A 23623-nucleotide genomic window follows, 5' to 3' on the forward strand; every position below is an offset into this window, starting at 1 on the left:
TTAGAACTAGACTTGGGCCCGACAGAGACATGCCCGTGTGACACGCTCGTGTGACACGCCCGTGTGAAGTGCTTCAAATCTGTTAGATTCTGTTGAATAGCCACAGGTGTGTGGTCTACCCATGTAAGAAGGTCCAAGCCATGTTAAAGTTTGTCGAAACTATACGGGCGTGTGGTCTACCCGTGTACGAAAGTCTAGGCCGTGTTGATTCTCATGTTGGCCCATTTTCTTTGTTTTTGGCCTGATTCTCGCTCTTTTTGCTCTTCTATGCTCACCTAAGTATAAAACATGAAATTAAAGAATTAGGAGCATCAAATTCCAAAAATCCAATGATAATTCATCCAAAAATATGCTAAGCATGGGACAAAAATATGTATAAATTACGGTTTATCAAGTCCCTTACATAAGTCAACGAGACCTTAAATATTCTTTAGAAAAAAGTCAGGACAAATCTGAGCTCATACAAAGTTTTTCCAAAACATAAACATTTCTCTAAGATATAAAGGTCACACGCCCGTGTGAGCAGGCCGTGTGCCTCACAAGGCATTAGACACACCCGTGTGTCTAGGCCGCGACAAAACAGGCCATGCATACTGACTTGTGCACATGGCCACAAGACATGCCCGTGCGCTAGGCCGTGTGAAAATTAAAGACACTACTGACTTGGGTCACACAACCGACTGCATGCCTATTGATAAACCGTAATTTATACATATTTCTATCCCATGCTTAGCACATTTTATGAATGATTTTTCCTTAGATTTGGTGAATTCGATGCTCCTGATGCCTTAATTTCATGTTTTAAACTTAGGTGAGCATAGGAGAGTGAAAAGAATGATAAACGGGCCAAAAACGAAGGAAATGGGCCAATGTACGAAATCAACATGACCTGGACTTCCTCACACGGGCAGACCACACGGCCGTTCCTATTTAACAGGCTTGACCACGGCCTGAAGTAATCGCACACGGGCGTGTCACACAAGCGTGTCCCTGTCGAGCCCAAGCAGAGTCCTATTTGTAAAAGGCCACTTTTGAGGGCTCTTAGGCATTCCAAAGCCTATAAATATACCCTAAAGGAGGAGGAAAAGTGGGGACGCAGAGGAGGAAGCAAGGAATTGCTCAAGGAAAGCTGATCGATCCATCTCAGAAGCCAGATTCACCATCAAGACTGAAGATCTCCTTTCAAATTCCCTCAGGAGTTTTGGGTTTTCTTCTGTTTTGTTATTTTTATTATTTTGAGTTGTTTTCTTTCATTAATATGAACTAAAACCCCTAAATACCTAAGGGGAATGAAACCCAAGACGGATCTTATTATTATCTGAATTGTATGATAAATATTTGACTTGTTCTTAATTCTTGTTTTGATATTCCAGGATATTGATTAAAGTTAAGCTCTTATTTGGACAAGGAATAGACCCTGTCTAAGAATAAATTTGTCATAATTAAGCGGAGTTGGTTGCGCGCCTAGAGATAGGGTGACAAGATTTTGCCTGATTAGGGTGAAACCTAATAAGGGGATCCATAGATCGAGTTAATGCAACCCTAGGGTGTTAATTAGAAAGAGATTTCAATTATTCAATCTAGGGTTAGATGTTGTTAGTCTCGAGAGAGATAATAATATAACTTAAGGATCTCTACGGAACAAGTTGAATGAATAAATCGTCTGATTCAAAGTCAAATAACAAGTGAAGTCTAGGTGGATTTTTCCTTAGGTATTGTCTTAATCAATTGAGTTTTCCAAAAAGTATTTTCCCTAAATTTCTTTTCTGTGATTTCTTAGTTTAATTAATTAGTCAGATAAACAAAACCCTTTTATTTTTTAGGCTAGATAATAAAAAGAAAGTTGATACTAGTACTTTTAGCTCCTTTGGGTTCGATAATCCGATCTTGCTAAAGCTATACTACAGTTCGATAGGTACAATTGCCTTCATCATGATAATAGTTAGTTTTAAGAACGATTCATTATAAATATTTAAAACCTGTCACGAATATCACGTATCAAGTTTTTGGCACCGTTGTCGAGGAACTAAGATATTAGGAACACTCGATTTTTATTACTTTAGCTTTTACTTTCACTGCAGTTTAAAATTTATTTCTAATTTTTATTACTTATTCTTCTTTTTCCCTTTTTCTGGCAGGTTCTTATAGTTTATGACTAGATGAAACCCATCAGGACCATTACTTTGTGATAGTGAGATCGATCACACAGTTCGCAGAAACCAAAGAGAAATAAGGCGAAGCATAAGATATACAAAGGGCAAGCAAGAGGACGATATTCAAACCACAACCAAGGAAATGGCTGAAAATTAGGAAAACCTGATTCCTCATGCGATTGTTGTTAATCCAGTAAATCAGAATCTTGCTCCACGCACTATGTATGATTGTGCTAAACCTACTTTAATAGGAACTAAATAGAGTATAGTTAGATCTGCTATTGTTGTAAATAATTTTGAACTGAAACCTAAAGCAATTCAAATGATACAACAATTTGTTCAGTTTGATGGTTTGCAGGATGAAGATCCCAACGGTCACTTGGGAAACTTTTTGGAACTATGCGATACATTTAAAATTAATGGTGTTTCTGATGACGCCATTCGCCTTCGGTTATTCCCTTTTTCTTTGAGAAACAAAGCTAAACAGTGGTTGAATTCATTACAACGGGGGTCAATCATTACTTGGGAACAAATGACCGAAAATTTTTTACTAAAATATTATCTGCCAGCTAAAACAGCTAAATTACGTAATGATATCTCTTCTTTTGTGCAGATGGATTTAGAAACACTCTACGATGCATGGGAGAGATATAAGGACCTTTTGCGAAGATGCCCTCACCATGGGTGACCACTCTGGCTACAGGTTCAAACTATTCATAATGGCCTGAATCCTTCAACTCGACAAATGGTTGACGCAGCTACTAGCGGAACCATCAATAATAAAATACCTGAAGATGCCTATGAATTTATAGAGGAGATGTCACTAAATAGCTATCAGTGGCAAGTCATGCGGACAAAGCCAACGAAAATAGCCAGTGTTTATAACGTCGATTCGATCACCATGCTCTCTAATCAGGTAGAACTCTTAAATAAGAAAATTGATGGTTTTCTTAGTTCTTTACAGGTTCACCCAGTAATGCAGTGCGAAGCAAATAGAGGTGGATCGAGCAATTCAGAAGACCCACCTTATGGCTACAACATGGAGAACAAGCAGTTAAATTACATGGGTAATAATCCTCTATCTCAAAACAATTCTTATAGCAATACTTACAATGCAAGTTGGAGGAATCACCCAAATTTTTCATAGGGAGGCCAAGGAAGTTAGAAACCAACACCCCCTTCAGGCTTTCAACAACCACCATACCAGCAGGAGAAAAAGTCAAACCTTGAGGAGATGCTAACCAAATTCATCTCGGTGTTAGAGTCTAGTTTTTAGAATACTGAGACGGCACTTAAAAATCAACAAGCATCAATCTAGGGGCTCGAAACTCAGATTGGACAGCTCGCCAAGTTAATTTTCTAATGACCACAAGGTAGCCTACTAAGCAACACTGAATCTAACCCAAGGGAGCAACTCAACGCAATTGCCATTCAAGATGAGGAAGGGTTAGTGTCAAAACCAAGGCTAGAACCGGTGGTAAGCGAAGGTAAGAATGAGGTAGCCAAAAGGAAATTGGTAAGTACAGAATATAAACCTCGTGTGCCATACCCCAATGCGACAAGGAAAGACTGCTTAGACGAACAATTTGGTAAATTCCTTAAACTTTTAAAGAAACTACATATTAACCTACTGTTTATTGAAGCACTTTAGCAGATGCCGAACGCAGTCAAATTTTTAAAGGAGCTTCTAGCAAATAAACAAAAGTTAGATGAAAGGTCACATGTGGAGCTGAACGCAGTTTGCTCAGCCATTCTTTGGAATAAACTACCCAACAGACTAAAAGATATAGGGAGTTTTACGATTCCTTGTTTAATTGGTAGTTTAGATGTTAATAATGCGTTGGCTTTTCTAGGGGCTAGTATCAATGTTATGCCTTACAAATTGTTTAAACAACTAGGTCTAGGGAAACCCAAACAAACTAGGATGAGCATTCAATTAGCAGATAAAACTGTCAGATTTCCTAGGGGTATCATTGAAGACGTACTCGTCAAAATTGATAAATTTATATTCCAGTTGATTTTGTTGTTTTAGACATAGAAGAGGACAGTAATGTTCCTTTAATTTTGGGAAGGCCCTTTTCAGCAACTGCTAGAACAATTATTGACGTTGGCACAGGTGAACTCACACGTCGTGTAGGAGACGAAACAATCAACCTTCAAGATCACAACCCGAACAACACATCAAAAATTAAAGGTGATTGTACAAATTGTTCTACTAAGGTTGATCATACAGTGCAACCTATTTTGCAGGAAATAAGTTAGAAGGACACGCATGAGCAATGTTCAATCCACAACAAAGAATCTACCCATGAAGAATGAAGGTTATGAATAGATGAGTTAGATGAATGGCTGACATTTAAACCGAGAAAACACGATAAATAAAAACTACGCCAGATCGAGCTTAATGCCTCACCAAATCAACTTAAGGTTGGAGATAAAGTTTCATTAGATGCCGCAGATCCTCACATTGACACTGCCAAACCGAATAAAGAAATTCCTCTTATGGTACTTTGCATTTTCCCATTTGGTACAGTCAAGGTAAGTCATCCCAAATTCGGCACCTTTAAGGTAAACAATACTTGCCTAAAACTTTATTTTGAGGGGATTCATAGTAGGAATGAGGAGTATAAACTCCTCGAACCACTATGACCATTCACTAGAGAGGTAAGTTCAGCTTAGACTTTAAATAAGCACTTCTCGGGAGGCAACCCGAGCACTAATGGTATTAACTTCTTTAAATTTTGAGTGTTTGAACACCTAACTTACTAATAGAGCTCTTGAATACAGGTTTACCACACTCACACGGTCAAGCACACGGACGTGCCTTAGGCTTTGTAAAAATAGGGTAAAATTTTCCCCAACACGGGATGCGATAAGTCACCACTACCGTGTGTTAGGACTGTGGGTGAATCTACCAAAACAACACGGGCATGTGACACGCCCATCTCGTAGAACGTGGTTGAACCTGAGAAAATAGCACGGGCATTTGCGACTCCCGTGTCTAGAACCTGTGGTCAAACCTGTCAGATTAACACGGGCGCGGGCCTACATACACAGGTATGGGAGAAGAGAACGAAGACAGACACGGTCGTGTGCACCCACATGCCCAAGGAATACATGCGTGGGCAAAATGTCAAACGCGTCCAAATTCAAAATTCGCGAATCACACGGGCAAAAAATTGGGGAACACTGGCGTGTCCCCTAGCCGTGGGTCCCAAAATCTATAAATACCCTTTACTATTCATCATCTTCTTCACCCAAAATCCTTAACCCTAGCCGCTGCAAGTCCACACAGCCTCCCTGCCATGCCCGTGCGTCACCTCCAACTCTATTTTCGACACTCATTCTCATCTTTTTAGTGCATACCATGTCAAGCTCACGTGGCAAGAACACTGTCGTCCCCGTTTTGAAAAAGTAGAAAGAGGCGTCTTCCTCGTGCCCTACTGTAGAAATTTGCCACCCATACCTCCAATTTCCACCTAGAAATTAGGAGGAACTATTCCAAATCCTACGGGCCCGACCTCTAGGTGTGGGCCATTGCATTGACTGGACAGCGCTTGAACAAGTCCAGTTGGCTGACGATGTACGAGCACTCCTGAAAATCGATCCATTGGACCTCTTCTTTACGATCATCGAGCCGACGTACCTTGAGCTCACACTTGAACTTTGCTCGACATTCCATGTTCAAGATGTCATGACCAACTTTGATGATCTTGGAACAGTCTAGTTCCGTCTCGGTGATTTAGTCCGCTAGTTGGATGTGCCCGAGTTCAGTATAGTTTGGGCCTATACATAGAGGAGTTCATGGATGAGAACAACCTCGACACTCTCTGTTGCCACATCCACTACTCTCCCTCGAAGTGCTGCTAAGCTTTGGTCCCCGGTTCAGCCACCTACGACCTGAGTCGCTCCAAGGCATCGACTCTCTCTCCCTTCTTGAGGTACCTACATGCCATTTTGGCACACACTTTGACAGGACGTCAAAAGAGCATCAGCGTCATCAACACTCACGATGCCTACTTTCTATGGAGCATGGTGAACGGGCATGTACTCGACCTCGCCTACTTTGTTGCCCTCGCCATTCACCACCAGACGAAGCAGCATCGGAAGGGGGTCATCTCCATTGGCCCCTCATGACTTGACTGGCACAGCACCTCGGGCTCCTCAACACAGTACCTCAATCATCCTCCCTAACTCTTATTGGCCAGATGTCCCCACAAGGCATCTCGAGCATACTTAGTATGACGATGATCGAGAAGCGCCAAGGAACCTACCCTCCTCAGTATCGCCTCGCCTAATCAGCCGATGAGGGAGATCCCGAGGACATTACTGATGATTTCCCACCACGTCATGAGGACCCAAGAACTCAGCCACCACCTCCTTCTCGTCCAGTTCATGCGGTGGCTTCATACGCTGACATCTCTGAGTGCCTAACTTGATTCGAGCAGTAGTGTTTTTAGCGCTTCGATCACATTGATGCTACACTACACCAGATTTGTTAGCAATTCCACATCTCATCGCCACCCCCATCTTGCGAACCACCTAGCGATGAAGATGTTTAAAAACTTTTATTTATTATTTTATGTTTTATGTTTATTCTATTTTAAGACTACTTTTATAATTCTTATTATACAATTATCAATTTCGACTATTCCATTACAAGTAATTATGCTTCCTTATATTTCTTAAAAAGTTCCTAATTTTGTCACAGTTATAAAGAGCTCGTCAGCTCATCATCATATAGGAACTAAAAACTCCACCGGGAAAGGTTCTCCACGACTGCCATGTCCTGCTCGACCACTACCATAGCTACCACCAGATATAATATTCTTTTGGCGCATGACTTATGGACTAATAACCTCTACCACCACTGGAGTATCCTCCTCCACTCTCACACTGATTACTCTCCAAAACTCCAGTTCGAGGAATCCATTCATCATTCAGGAAGTTTCACTTCTCTCCCTATCTTATGATTATATATCTGTCTTTTTCAAATATCTATCTTTGTACATTGAGGGAAATGTACATCTTGAGTGTGGGGGGATCTTTTATATCACCATTAGAAACCCCTGAATATTGTCTTATTCTCACGTGAATTACTCATATCACTATTAGAATGAATTTTAATTAATTTAAGATTTTTATTGATATGTCTTGAATTAAAAGATAGGCATTTATACATTGATTGTGTAAACTTTGAGACATTAGAGAATCAAGCATGATAAGTTGATTTTTGAAGAATTAAAAACTTTTAGGTTGTTTCCCTAAGTTTAGGTATTATTTTGAGTTGGAATTCACAAGTTTAAACATCAAAAAGCCATAATTTTTGTGAAATCTTAAACCTTTAGAGCATCTATTATTTCTTCCATGCCTACTTTCATTATGAGTGCGTTAGTATTGAATTGTTATTCTAGAACTTGCTTGATTATGCATGTCAAGACCATACCATTTGATTTGATATGTCAAAATGATAAAGGCACTTAGGTTTAACCCACTCACTCTATAAAAGCCTACCTTCACAATTAACCCTTAGTAAACCCCCTTGAGCTTAACAACCCATTCATTGATTTACCCTCAATATTAACCCATAACTCATTATTGTTGAAATCCCCTAAATTAATTTGATTCCTATTTTTGTCGAGATCTGAGTTGGAATAGTTTCTTAGCTATGTTTTATTCTATTTTTTGATATGACTTGTTCTTAAAAAAATACATGTATACATATTAGTAGTAGTGATCTTCTGAGCTAAAGAAGTTAAATTCCATATTCTGAGAAAAAGTTGTGTTGTACGCAATTGATGACTAGTTATTTTTCTAGTTAGGCAATTTTTCAATTCAATCTCGATTCTAACCCTTTCTTTCAACTTGTGACCACACCCTCTAACCAAAGCCATGTTACAACCCTCTAAAGACCTTTTAATTAATTTTTCATCTCAATTTGTAGTGGTGGATATTTGATTTTCATGCAAGCATATGGTAATGACTTTTCATTATTGGCTATTGAGTGCTTCATTTATTGTACTTAAACACCGCGAGTGATTTGAGTGAATATTTAGTGAGGATGTGAAACTCTGTGATATTTTGAATCAAAGGTAACTATTTAGATGAGGGAAGACACCTATGTTTTCATAATAAAATGCTCAACTTAGAATGTTTGAAACTTTGATGTTCTTTCAGTTGAATTTTCAATGTATGATTACCTATGGATTATTTTGAGATATTATCGATAGAAATTATAAGTTGAGAAGAATTTATTTTGATTATGAGTTGAGGATTTTTCTTGAGGATAAGCAAATGCTTAAGTGTGGGGGTATTTGATAAACCGCAATATATACATATTTCTATCCCATGCTTAGCACATTTTATGGATGATTTTTCCTTAGATTTGGTGAATTCGATGCTCCTAATGCCTTAATTTCAAGTTTTATACTTAGGTGAGCATAAGACAGTGAAAGGAACGAGAAACGGGCCAAAACGAAGAAAATGGGCCAACATACGAAATCAACATGGCCTGGACTTTCTTACACGGGCACACCACAAGGTCGTGCCTGTAACGACTCGAACTTTAAGGATATTGAGATTTGATGCAATCTATCGTATGACAAAGAGCCGATTGAGATACTAGCCTGAGCGGTAATGTCATAATATTGAGGAAGCAATACGGGAACCGAGAGAAACAGTGAAATCTTTGTACTTGTACCCCCACCTCTCTCAGGGAAAATTTCGAGGACGAAATTTATTAAAGGGGGGAGAAATGTAACGACTCGAACTTTTAGGTTATTAGAAAAGTGTATTTCGGGTCACTGTTTCTGGAAAATGGATTAGAAAATATTTATTAAAAATATTTATGAAGTTAATCGAGTGGCTAATTAGAGTTTTAATTAAGTGAATTTAGCTTAATTAAGAGTAATTAGGAAAAATGACTAAATTGAATAAAGGATGAAAGTTGAATTGTAGATTAAAAGAAAATAAAAAGGACCAAATAGGCAATTATGCCTAATGTATGAATTTAGGCGGCAAAAGATGGAAGAGTCTAGGATTTTCTTATATTAATTAATTAATTTATTATTATGGTTATTATTATTTAATTGATATTAAATTATTACATTATAAAATAAATTGAAATAAAGACAAATGTATGATGATAAAATTGTACAAGTGTAGTATATGTATTTGAAGACTTGGAATATAATTGTATATTTACTTAATTTTAGAATAAAAGATATTTATTAATTAAATAGTTAAATAATGAGATTTTTGTTTGATAAATAAAGAAAAGAATGACAAATGTATGGTATGTATAATGACATGTGTAATATTAGTATACATACATTTGTAAAATTCATATATGTTTACTTATTATATAAGTATATTATTAAATTATTAAATATATATATTAAAGAAAAGAAAAACAAGTGTATAAAAATGATTGGTACAAGTGTTAAATAAATATTTGTTATTAAATAGATTTTTAATATAGTTATTATTGTCATTATATATATAAAAGAAACAAAAGAAAGAAACAAAAAGAATAAAAAGAAGAAAAGAAACAGAATAGCAGGGGACGAAACAGAGAAGGGAGAAAGGAAGAAAAGAAAAAGGGAAAAATAAGGTTTTAAAGGTTCCATGTTAATTTGGTAAGTCAATTTAGCCCTTTTTCTTATGTTTTTTGAGTTTTTGGAATCCTAAAGATAAATACTACTTGTTTTAAGTGGAAATTTTGAAAGTTATGAGATTTCTAAGCATGGTTCATGTTGAAGAAAAAGATAAATTAAGGATGGAATTGAATCAATTTTAAGTTAGAATTAATAAAGGATTAAATTGTAAGTTAAGCTACAAGTTTTGTATTAGAGGTATTAAATTAAAAGAAATTTTAAATTAGGGTTAATTATGAATACTTGATAGTTAGGATGAATATGGAAGAAAATGAATAGAATTGAAGTATGAAATAAATATATGAATTTTTAACTAGCAAGAGTTTTATTGGTTTTTCACACAGGAAGAAAAAAAAGAACTAAATTATCTGGATGAAATATGAAGCTCTTGTTGAAACTAGAGCAATAAAGTAATATATCCGGATGAAATATAGAGTTCTTGATGAAGCCAGAACAACAAAGTAATAATTCCGGATAAAGTATGAAGAAAATTTGGGAGTTGCAACCAAACGAACATTAGGCATAAATTGAGTAGAAATTTAATTAATTATTTAAATTAATGCTATAATTAATAATGTAAATTGTTATTATTTTTAGCTAACAAGAAAACGAGGCATCGACATCTAAAGTAAAAGAAAAGATCGTTGAAGAGTTAGCTCGAGAAAATACAGTTTGTATTTCTATAATTCGAACTTAGTCATTATTTGTTATATTTATATATATATGGCAATTGTTAGTGTTAGAATTATGATGTTTTACAATTGGAATGGATTGATTTTGGTATGCGATGAATTTATTGAGTTTATATTGATTGAAATTATTCTGATTGAATTATATAATATATATGATTTATGTAAAAAAAATTGAATATTGAATGAATGTTATATTGAAAAATATATTGATTGGAAATATGAGGAAATTGATACAGATATATGAGATTGTGATATTTGAATATTTGATATTGAAAAGTGAATTGAATTATATTGAATTATGAATTAATGTGAATAATTGAAATATATTTGTTGAATTGAATGAAATTGTATGAATTGTAAAAATGGGTGAATATATGTGATTATCAAAATGGTATATTGATGAAAGAATTATTAAATTTAGAAAGTGAATGAAATACCCTATTAACTAGTCGGGCTGAGTCGGATATAATTGGCATGCGATAGGATTTGGATGTGTACGGGATTTTCTGGCTTTACCGATCAGGCACTTTATGTGTCGTATTTCAGGCACCTCGTGTGTCCTTTTAGGCAGTTTATATGTCGTTTACTGATCAGGTACTATGTACCATTTTAGGCACAATGTGTCGTATTGGTGTGTTTGGGTTGGAATCCATGTATCCGTCAAAGTCTGAGTTTGTTAATAGGGGTAAATTAGTGAAAAGATAAATCGAGTGAATTTGATTGATTGAGCTATTGGAATGAAATGAGAAATTGAATTGAGAATTGAAATTTAGATATGAGATTGAAAATATGAACCAAAGGTTCATGAAATGATTAGAGTTTGAATTGATGATATATGATGCCACTTGATGAATTGAAATGTGATTTGAGATATATGAATCATATGTATATAGTGAAAGCTATCAGAGATAGTAAGTTGATATGATATAAATGAAATTGACTGATATTGAAATGAATTAAAATGGAATATAATTGATAAATGCATAGTTGAATATAGTTTATTGATATTGAATTGTGAATAAATTAAGGAAAGCTATACCGAATAGTAAGAGAAGAATGGAGTACATAATAATGGATTTATTTAAGAATTGAACAATTATGTTATTGTGTTTATTATATGATTTGTATAAAATTTATATGGTAAGTAGTTGAAATTTATCTATGAAATAAATAATTGAATAATTGTAATTGTTATTATGATCTTAAGTATTTGTTTTATTATTAAATGTTCAGATTATAGAAATACCACTGAGTATACCATACTCAGCCTCCGGTGTGTTTCCATGTGCAGGTTAAGTAAAGATAGAATGTTGAATCAGCATCCTAGGCCGATCCCGAATTCAATGAGGTAAAGTGTGTTAATTATGGGTAATGGCATGTACCTAGGATGTCTTATGTGTGTGTCATTTTGAAATTGTAAATGTAAGGATGAAATAAATAAATTTAGGTTTGGTTTCTGGTATAAAATAGGATTTGACTAATTTCATATGAATTTGAATTTTTGTGAGACAATGTCAATTGATTTTGGAATTCCCTATTCTAAATTGGGAAAATCATTAAAAATTGTATAAAAATAATTATGGGCTATAATTTATATGCTTAGAATCTTTAATGAGCCTATTTTCAAGAGAAATAAATGGGAACATCGTCTGAGTCCTATGCTTTGAGATAATTAAATTTTAGTAAAGAAAGGTCGAAGCTATCAAATGGTAGACAAGGGGTAACTTTGAGGAATAAAATGTACTAATTAGCTAATTCAAAAATTCTGAAAATTTTATGGTAGAAAGGTATATGAGTCTAGTTTTAATAAAAATTAACAGAACTTAATTTGGAGTTTCGTAGCTCCAGTTATAAATATTTTAGTGATTACTGCTCAAGAAGATAGCTTTGACATGAACTTAAGAAAATAATGCAATTGTGTGTAATTATTCTGTAAACTCCGGTGATGCTCCATAATCCTCTTCCAATGACGGTTTGGGGTTAGGGGGTGTTACAATTATTAGTATCAGAGCTATCAGGTTTAGTCAATTCTTGGACTAAATCGAGCTCGGAATTGAGTCTAGAGGAACATGCCAAAGTTAAGTTGAAATTGGATCGGGATCAGATGCTGATATATTTGTTTGTTTCTGTTTTATAGTGAAAATATTAGAAGAATATATTGATAGAATTGATTATAAGATGTGTGCTGAATATGAAGAGTTTTCTGAATAAAATAAAAACTGAATCGATAACACTGAGTATTACCCTATTGAGTAATTAACCACTAAATGTTGAATGATGAAATGATAGAGAAAGAAATGATACATAATGTTTAGAATTATAACTGATACTCTTTAGTGAATATAAGAAACTGTAGTTGTTATGATATCTGCCCCTCCTGTTTCTCAATCGGTTCTCGAAGTGCTTCAAGGTACAGAGTTTGTCTGAATGGGTAACATATCTATTGTTAATATTCTGTACATATAGTGTGGAAGAATAGAAAATCACAGCTGAAAATGATCTTGAAAGAATTGAAATTTGGTAAGAGAATATTATCAAGGCTGTAAATGAATTGCTTGGTTCGTCGAATAAATGATAGAAAGGTATGATATTCTGCTAAAAGTGTAACGCCTCAATTTTCGAGACTTCTGTGAATTTTGGTGAATTTTAGAATTTTTGTGTTTTAACTACTTGGCGTAGGTCTAAGTATGTTAGTGGGCCTCTAGAAGGCCCAAGTTCAAGATTAAACCCGAGGTTTAATTAATTTCAATCCATAAGAGAAAAAAGGGGGTTCTGGTTAACTGAGGTCTTAAGTATTATTTGGGTAAAATAAGACGTAAGGAAGCAAGTGGCAAAGTGGCATGTGGCACCACTGGGAAGGCTATAAAAGTGGCGTGTAGAAGTGTAGGAAGAGCCCAGGTTTGAGCCACAAGACAAGTAAATAAAATGTTTGTTTTTTTGTGCACAAAAAATGGAGGTGATGGAACTTAAGGGGAACTCTGTTAGGGAGAGTTTAAGATGATAAGGGGATTGGGTAAGGATAAAGATAGGGGAGGAAATCTAGAAGCCAATCAAGGAGCAAGAGGTGGCCGGCCAAGGGACTTTAGCATGGGAAATTCGACTAGGTATTGTAAGAGTGGGAATTTCGGCATTTGGGTGTGTTGTGCCATTTCTCTGACCATCCTTCCTCCTCTTTCTTTCTTTTCTTTTTCTCTCCATCAACCTTCTCCTTTTCTTTTCTCCATAGCCGAATCCTTCTACCACTTTAATCTTCACCACTTCCTTATTCTTTTTATTTTTTAAGCCTTACAACCGAATATCACAAAAGCCGAAAACCTGAAGGTCCATATTGTCTGTGCCGAATTCCCCTAGCAAACTATTGATTTCTTTTTCTTCTTTCTTCATCCTTGGTGATCAACTCTTTCTTTTTCTGAACCCCAAACCTCTGTCGACACCACTACAAAACCCTCATCTCTATTTCACTGATACTAAAAGCCGAAAACCCCATATTTTAGGGGCATAGCCGAATTCTTAGATCATTAAAGGACCGAATTCTGCTAGGATTTGAAGGTTAGATCTACATCGAAATCAAATAAGAGCTTAACTGAAATCATTGGCTGAAGAAACTGGTGGTAAGTTTTCGAATCTATTCTTTATTACGGGAGTTAGAAAAGCTAAAATTCCTAAAGGCTTAGGGAGGCTGTCGATTGGGCTTTAAGGCTCTAAGGGTTGTGACAATTGTTTATTATGATGATAGTGCAATTCAGAGGTTGCTGATCAGAGGCTTGGACAAGGGGAAACGACTGAATCTTAGCACAATCGCTAATTTCGGCAAAGGTAGGTTCGCTAGTGCCTAAGGTGCTTTGAGCCGAATATGGTAAGGGGTTAGTTATAGTTCGTTTTTAGTAGTTAGATTAACGTGTTAGTAATCTAATTGTAGGCAGTTCGTGTGTGGATCTCGTCAGCATATTATCACAAATCAGGTGTGTAACTGACACCTTCTCTTAGACTAGATCGGCAAAAGTCGAAATGCCGAAATGCCAAAAACCCAGTATTTTGGTGGGTTTGCGAGTGTGCGAATGCTCGTAAGAAGAATGATTAACGTAATTGGTAAATTCAAGTGTTAAGACTGTAGAATACGATATTTTGTGCATTACGACATTTTGGGCTTAATGGGCCTAAACCGGGCCAATGGGCCAATAGGCCCACTTTGGTTAAAAGACGAGGTAAGTATTTTCGAATACTTGGTAAACTTTAAAACGAGCATGAAACCCTAGCCATAGGTAATAATTACTGAAATACCCTTATGCATGTAAAATTCTATTGTACCCCTAGATGTAAATTGACCATTATACCCTTAGGGCTATTTTTGACTAAAAAGCATGATGACCTGATTCTGTATGATGTATGCCATGATTGTGAATCTGTTGCATGGGGACATGGGTTATATTATGGAGGAAGCGTCCTGGTGGCTATGCCACAAATTATTTGATCTGGTGGCTCTGCCACATATATCTGTTCTGGTGGCTCTGCCACGATTATCTATATCTGGTGACTCTGTCACATTATCTGTTCTGGCAGCCATGTTGCATATTTCTGAGGTGTGTAGCGGTTGGGTGGGTCGAGTAGTCTCCCCACATGGTGAAATATTGGTAAGGGGGTGTATGTGGTTGGTTATGGGTTGGGTTTTGCATATACATGAAATATCTGATCTGATCTGTTAGGGGCCTATGGGCTTAATTCCATATTCTGTTTTGGGCTAAGGCCAATTTATTCTGTTTCTGTGGTTTGAGCCGATATGATCTATGGTTGGGTTAATTTGCACATTGAGTTTCCCCAAACTCACCCCTTTATTCTTCATCCACACAGGTAATCCCCAACCATAGTGGGCTTGGAGCTGTGAGGGATTCGGAGTGGCCACACGAGTCTGCAAATTCGGTTTCGTTCTGATGAACTGGACGTCCTTTTATATTTCATTTATGGTTTTGGGTTTTTCAAATGTAATAAGGCCGCTCAATTATTTTATGGTTTTGATTTATATTTTATTGTGATGATCTAGGCCGCTCAAATGTAGATCTAGGGCGCGCTTTCAAAAAAATAAATTGATTTCAAAGTAACACGATTACAAGCAAGGCTTCCGCTATGATAACGTTTTCCCGAATAAAATATATATTGTTTTAAAACGAACATAATTACATTCGTAACTTAAAATTATACACGATGTTAGAGTGTGGCAATGGCGGTGTGCATGTCTAGGATTGGATCCGAAGGGAGCTTGGTACTTAAGCAGTCCGAGGGACTCACCTTCTCTTTTCCGGCTTCCTACCTGGTGCACAGCTTCGATTCACGTTAACCTTTAATGAATTAATCCTTTGAACATCAAGTACGATTTCCTGGACTAAGAATAGAAAAATGTTTTTAACGTTTCAATGTGGCACGTCGGATCCGGTCATAACGTCTAGGTCGGGTTTGGGGTGTTACATTTAGTGGTATCAGAGCCTAGGTTGCAACAACTCGGCTATGGAACGGGTTTACAAAAACAAAGATTTTCAAAAAAAATAAAAAATAAAAAAAATTGAAAGAAATTATCGGTTTTTAAATTTTGGATCTTCTGAAGGTGGCATTCCGAATCTCTAGCCCAAGTCTGTAAGTATCATTCTGAATTTCTCTAAATATTTTCCTGGATTATCTATCTGTACTGAAACTCTGCTAGGATACCCTAGACAGGATGATACTAAAACCATAGGGAAATTTGATAAGAGACTGAAACTGTAGCTAGACTTCGGTTCTGCGAAAACAATCTCTGAAATACTGTCTGATTCATAAAACATCTGTAATAAACATTGGAATGATATTAATGCATAAAAATCCATAATCAGATAATACGATATGAGTACAAGAGCCGCTTGTGGAAGAGGCCGTGGACGGGGCTGAGGAAGTGCTCGAGCGAGATCTTCATCTTCGGGACATATGCCGGCGGCGGATGCACCGGTACCACCGACAACTGAGGTGGAGTCTCATGACCGCGGTGTCGGGGATGATGCCCTGTCACAGGCAATGCTTCGTGTTCTGGAAAGGGTTGCCGAGGCAAGTACGGGCAACGAAATTCGAGGATCTATTTCGGAACGACTGCGGGCTAACGGGGCAGAAATCTTTAAGGGCGTGTCTGGTGTAGCCCCGAATATGGCAGAATATTGGTTGGAGGCCACAGAACGAATTATGGACGACTTGGACTGCTCAGTGGAGCAGAAGCTGAAAGGAGTTGTATCGTTGCTGCGAGACGAGGCCTATCAGTGGTGGCTCACTGTGAGAGAAGGGACACCAGCTGATAGGGTCACTTGGGAACTGTTTAAGACGACCTTTAAAGGGAAGTACGTTGGGGCAAGTTATATGGACGCTCGTAGAAAGGAATTCTTGAATCTGGTGTAAGAAGGTAAAACAGTTGCCGAGTACGAGGCCGAGTTTCTGAGGCTGAGCCGGTATGCCGTGGGCATAGTTGCTACGGAGTATGAGCGAAGTGTGCGCTTCGAGGTTGGTCTTAGAGATGACCTCAGGGTGTTGATCACTCCGCAGAGGGAGCGAGACTTCGCGGTCTTGTTGGAGAAGACAAAGATCGCTGAGGAGGTTAAGCGTGCTGAAAAGCAAAATCGGGAGAAGGATCAGAATTGTTTTCGAGGGATTCAGGACCCTCGGGTGGTGCTAATAGGAATGTTAAGAGAGCAAGAGTGGAGGAACCAGTTCGAGCAGTGCCGATGAATGTGGTCAGACCACCAATCTGTGGAGACTGTGGTAAGGTACATTTGGATGAGTGTAGGAAACGTTCTGGTGCTTGTTTCGGATGCCGATCTATGGAACATAGAGTTAAGGACTGTCCTCAGAGAGCTGATCAGGCTCAGGTTGCTGTACAGAGGGTTGCTCAACCCATGAGAGGTGGACCACAACCTCCGAGAGGACGTGGGCAAGGTAGGAATGGAAATGGAAATGGTCGAGGTCGAGGGGCACCTAGCAGGGGTGTCGAAAATACTGAAGCTCGACAACCAGCATTGGTGTATTGAGCTCAACGTCGAGAGGAGGGCGACGCACCTGACGTCATAACTGGTACATTTTTGGTTTCTAGCATGCTGTATACTGCCTTGGTAGATATTGGATCTACTTATTCCTATGTTGCATGTGCCATATCTGGGTCGTTGGGTGTGTACTCTGGGAAGATGGTGAGTGGGGTATCTGTGTTAAGTCCTTTGGGCCACTCGGTTAGGGTAGATAAACTGTATAGGGATGCACCCTTAGAAACTCAAGGTAGGATTTTCCCTGGGGATCTGATGGAATTACCATTTGGAGAATTTGACCTCATACTGGGAATGGACTGGCTTGTTAAGCATAAGGCGACTTTGGATTGTGCTGCTAAGCGAATGGTGCTAAGGACCCCGGAGGGTGAGGAGGTTATCATGATAGGTGAACGAAGGGACTATTTGTCCAATGTGGTGCCGGCATTGAGGGCTGAAAAGTGGATTCGGAAAGGTTGTGAGGCCTACTTGGCATTTGTAAGTCAAATGGAAGAGGAGGGTCTGACAGTGTATAAGGTTAGGACCGTAAAGGAGTTCCAAGATGTTTTTCCGGAGGAGCTCCTAGGATTGCCTCCGAACTGAAAGGTTGAGTTTGGAATTGACTTATTTCCTGGAACAGCACCAGTGTCCATCGCACCTTATAGGATGGCACCGAAGGAGTTGGTGGAGCTAAAAGCTCAAATTCAAGAGTTGTTGGATAGGGGCTTCATTAGGCCAAGTGTGTCTCCGTGGGGAGCACCGGTGCTATTCGTGAAGAAGAAGGATGGTACAATGCGGATATGCATTGATTATCGACAGTTGAACAAACTGACAATTCCACTGCCAAGGATTGACGATTTGTTTGACCAGCTTAGAGGGGCTTCTGTATTTTCTAAGATCGACCTTCGATCTGGATATCATCAGTTAAGGGTCAAGGAGACAGATATCCATAAGACGGCATTGAGGACTCGGTATGGTCATTACGAGTTCCTGGTTATGCCATTTGGGCTGACGAACGCTCCTGCGGCATTTATGGATCTCATGAATCGTGTGTTCCAACCATTTTTAGATCAGTTCGTAGTCGTCTTTATTAACGATATCCTGGTATATTCTGAAACTGAAGCAAAGCATGATGAGCATCTCCGTATAGTGCTACAAGTGTTAAGTGAGAAGGAACTTTATGCGAAGTTCAGCAAGTGTGCATTTTGGTTGAGGGAGATAACTTTCTTAGGACATGTGGTATCTGCTGAGGGGATTAAGGTGGACCCTCGAAAAATTAAAGCGGTTTTGGAGTGGAAGCCGCCTAGGTCAGTGTCGAAAATACGGAGTTTTCTAGGATTGGCAGGACAGTGTCGGAAATACAGAGTTTTCTAGGATTGGCAGGATACTACAGAAGGTTTGTGGAAGGTTTTTCTGTGATGGCAGCACCTCTGACAAAACTCATAAGGAAAGGGGTATCGTTTGTATGGACTGAGACCCAGCAGGAAGCTTTTGAGAAGTTGAAGAAAGTTCTGACTGAAGCACCTGTGTTAATTCAGCCAGAGTCTGGGAAGGATTTTACTGTGTACAGTGACGCATCACACGTAGGTTTGGGCTGTGTGTTAATGCAGGAGGGTAAGGTGGTTGCATATGCATCACGACAGCTTAAGCCTCACGAGGGGAACTATCCTACTCATGATTTGGAGTTGGCGGCGGTGATATTTGCACTTAAGATTTGGAGACATTACTTGTATGGGGAGAGGTGTATTATATACACAGACCATAAGAGTCTTAAGTATTTGTTGACTCAGAAGGAGCTGAACCTTAGGCAAAGGAGATGGATTGAGTTGCTTAAGGATCACGACTGTTCGATCGAGTATCACCCAGGCAGGGCTAATGTGGTAGCCGATGCTCTAACTCGTAGAACTGTGTCTGATCTGAGAGCAATGTTTGCTTGTCTGAGTCTTTATGATGATGGAAGTCTGTTGGCTGAATTGCAAGTGAGGCCAACCTGGGTGGATCAAATTAAGGAAAAGCAGTTGAACGATGAGTCTTTGGCCACTCGCTTTCAACAAGTTAAGGAAGGGGAAACTTCTAAATTTGGGTTAAATGGCGAAAAAGTTCTATGTTTCCGAGGAAGGATTTGTGTTCCGAAGGACTCTGACTTGATGCAGGCAATATTGAAGGAAGCTCATGGGGGACTGTGTGCCATGCATCCTGGAGGGAATAAGTTGTATCATGATTTGCGAGAATTATACTAGTGGCCTAGGCTTAAACGAGAAGTAACGGAATTCGTGGAGAAATATCTGACATGCCAGCAAGTGAAAGCTGAGCATCAATTACCTTCTGGACTGTTGCAGCCAGTGAAAATACCACTTTGGAAGTGGGAGAGGGTAACCATGGACTTTGTGAGTGGGTTGCCTTTGACACCATCGAAGAGAGACTCGGTATGGGTGATTGTGGATAAGTTGACCAAATCGGCCCATTTCATACCAGTACGTACTGACTTTTCACTTCAAAAGTTAGCCAAGCTGTATGTGGCAGAGATTGTACGACTTCATGGAGTCCCAGTTTAATTATCTCTGACCGGGATCCCAGATTTACATCTCAGTTTTGGCAAAGGTTGCATGAGGCGTTGGGGATGCGATTGAACTTCAGTACGGCTTTCCATCCCCAAACTGATGGTCAGTCGGAAAGGTTCATTCAGATTCTGGAGGACATGCTAAGGGGATGCGTGATTGACTTTCGAGGTAGTTGGGAGGATTACTTGTCGTTGGCAGAATTTGCCTACAATAACAGTTATCAAACGAGTATTCGAATGGCACCGTATGAAGCACTGTATGGATGAAGGTGTCGTACACCTAGTTGTTGGACGGAGCTAGGGGAGCGACAAGTTCTTGGACCGGAATTGGCGGCAGATAGTAAGGATAAGGTCAGAATAATTAGGGATCGTTTAAGAGAAGCATCTGATAGGAAAAAATCGTATGCAGATTTGAAGCGTAAGGAGATTGAGTACTTAGTAGGGGATATGGTCTTCTTAAAGGTTTCTCCTTGGAAGAAGATATTAAGATTTGGTAAGAAGGGCAAGCTGAGTCCGCGGTTCATTGGGCCCTATCGAGTTTTGAAGAAATTAGGCCTAGTGGCTTATTAATTGGAATTGCCTCTAGAGCTAGACAGGATTCATGATGTTTTTCATGTCTCCATGTTAAGGCGTTATCGTTCTGACCCTGCTCATGTCGTGTCAATTACAGAAATTGATGTTCAAACTGATTTGACCTTCGAGGAGAAGCCTGTGCAGATACTGGCTCGAGATGTTAAGGTTCTCAGAAGGAAATTTGTCCCATTAGTGAAAGTGCTTTGGCGTAATCATGGCAGAGAGGAAGCTATGTGGGAGCCAGAAGAGGCGATGCAACAGCAATACCCTTATCTGTTTGAATCAGGTAAAATTTCGAGGACGAAATTTCTTTAAGGAGGGTAGAGTTGTAACGCCTCAATTTTTGGGACTTCTGTGAATTTTGGTGAATTTTAGAATTTTTGTGTTTTAACTGCTTGGCGTAGGTCTAAGTATGTTAGTGAGCCTTTAGAAGGCCCAAGTTTAAGATTAAACCCGGGGTTTAATTAATTTCAATCCATAAGAGAAAAAGGGGGTTCTGGTTAACTGAGGACTTAAGTATTATTTGGGTAAAATAAGATGTAAGGAAGCAATTGACAAAGTGGCATGTGACGCTAAAAGTGGCGTGTAGAAGTGTAGGAAGAGCCTAGGTTCGAGCCACAAGACAAGTAAATAAGGTGTTTGTTTTTTGTGCATAAAAAGGGGAGGTGATGGAACTTAAGGGGGAACTCTATTAGGGAGAGTTTAAGATGATAAGGGGATTGGGTAAGGAGTAAGATAGGGGAGGAAATCTAGGAGCCAATCAAGGAGCAAGAGGTGGCCGACCAAGGGACTTTAGCATGGGAAATTCAGCTAGGTATTGTAAGAGTGGGAATTTCGGTATTTGGGTGTGTTGTGCCGTTTCTCTGACCATCCTTCCTCCTCTTTCTTTCTTGTTTTTTTCTCTTTATCAACCTTCTCCTCTTCTTTTCTCCATAGCCGAAGCCTTCTACCACTTTACTCTTCACCACTTCCTTATTCTTTTTATTTTTTAAGCCTTACAACCGAATATCACAAAAGCCGAAAACCCGAAGGTTCATATTCTCTGTGCCAAATTCTCCTAGCAAACCTATTGATTTCTTTTTCATCTTTCTTCATCCTTGGTGATCAACTCTTTCTTTTTCTGAACCCCAAACCTCTGTCGACAAAGCCACTACAAAACCCTCATCTCTTCTTCACTGATACTAAAAGCCGAAAACCCCATATTTTAGGGGCATAGCCGAATTCTTAGATCATTAAAGGATCGACTTCTGCTAGGATTTGATGGTTAGATCTACATCGAAATCAAATAAGAGCTTAAGTGAAATCGTTGGCTGAAAAAACTGGTGGTAAGTTTTTGAATCTATTCTTTATTACGGGAGTTAGAAAAGCTGAAATCCCTAAAGGCTTAGGGAGACTGTCGATTGGGCTTTAAGCCTCTAAGGGTTGTGACAATTGTTTATTATGATGATAGTTTGATTCAGAGGTTGCTGATCAGAGGCTTGGACAAGGGGAAACGACTAAATCTTAACACAATCGCTAATTTTGGCAAAGGTAGGTTCGCTAGTGCCTAAGGTGCTTTGAGCCGAATATGGTAATGGGTTAGTTATAGTTCCTTTTTAGTAGTTAGATTAACGTGTTAGTAATCTAATTGTAGGCAGTTCGTGTGTGGATCTCGTCAGCATATCGTCACAAATCAGTGTGTAACTGACACCCTCTCATAGACTAGATCGGCAAAAGCCGAAATGCTGAAATGCCGAAAAGCCGGTATTTTGGTGGGTTTGCGAGTGTGCGAATGCTCGTAAGAAAGACTGATTAACGTATTTGGTAAATTCAAGTGTTAAGACTGTAGAATGCGATATTTTGTGCATTATGACGTTTTGGGCTTAATGGGCCTAAACCGGGCCAATGGGCCAATAGGCCCACTTTGGTTGAAAGACGAGGTAAGTGTTTTTGAATACTTGGTAAACTTTAAAACGATCATGAAACCCTAGCCATAGGTAATAATTACTGAAATACCCTTATGCATGCAAAATTCTATTATACCCCTAAATGTAAATTGACCATAATACCCTTAGGGCTATTTTTGACTAAAAAGCATGATAACCTGATTCTGTATGATGTATGCCATGATTGTGAATCTATTGCATGGGGACATGGGTTATATTATGGAGGAAGCGTCCTGGTGGTTATGCCACAAATTATCTGATCTGGTGGCTCTGCCACATATATCTGTTCTGGTGGCTCTGCCACGATTTCTATATCTGGTGACTCTGTCACATTATCTGTTCTGGCAGCCATGCTGCATATTTTTGAGGCGTGTAGCGTTTGGGTGGGTCGAGTAGTCTCCCCACATGGTGAAATGTTGGTAAGGGGGTGTATGTGGTTGGTTATGGGTTGGGTTTTGCATATACATGAAATATCTGATCTGATCTGTTAGGGGCCTATGGGCTTAATTCCATATTCTGTTTTGGGCTAAGGCCAATTTATTCTGTTTCTGTGGTTTGAGCCGATATGGTCTATGGTTGGGTTAATTTGCACATTGAGTTTCCCCAAACTCACCCCTTTATTCTTCATCCACGCAGGTAATCCCCAACCATAGTGGGCTTAGAGCTGTGAGGGATTCGGAGTGGCCACACGAGTCTACAAATTCGGTTCCTTTCTGATGAACTGGACGTCCTTTTATTTTCATTTATGGTTTTGGGTTTTTCAAATGTAATAAGGCCGCTCAATTATTTTATGGTTTTGATTTATATTTTATTGTGATGAACTTAATTTATATCAACTATCAGAATTGGGTATGTAACATCCTGATTTTCGGGTTTTGCGCGATTCTTGATATTTTATGTAAGTTTTAAAATTTGGTATGTGATTATGGAATTCATAATTTGGGTATGTAAATGGGCTTATGAAAGGCCCATGAGTTGGCCAAAACCCGGTAGAATTTTTAAATTTTGGACTTAGGAGTTAGGGGTTCTGGCTAGGTGCCCAT

The 23623-nt window shown here is 38.6% G+C and overlaps 1 non-coding gene across 1 annotated transcript; it reads right to left on the reverse strand.

Annotated features, from left to right (window-relative positions):
• Window positions 1-2733: 2733 nt before the first annotated feature.
• LOC121206842 (small nucleolar RNA R71) lies at window positions 2734-2839 on the reverse strand. Its single transcript, XR_005902014.1, has one exon. It is a non-coding gene; the product is annotated as a small nucleolar RNA R71 (small nucleolar RNA).
• Window positions 2840-23623: the final 20784 nt, after the last annotated feature.

This window comes from Gossypium hirsutum, chromosome A09 (assembly GCF_007990345.1).
Source record: "Gossypium hirsutum isolate 1008001.06 chromosome A09, Gossypium_hirsutum_v2.1, whole genome shotgun sequence".
Lineage (NCBI taxonomy): Eukaryota > Viridiplantae > Streptophyta > Magnoliopsida > Malvales > Malvaceae > Gossypium > Gossypium hirsutum.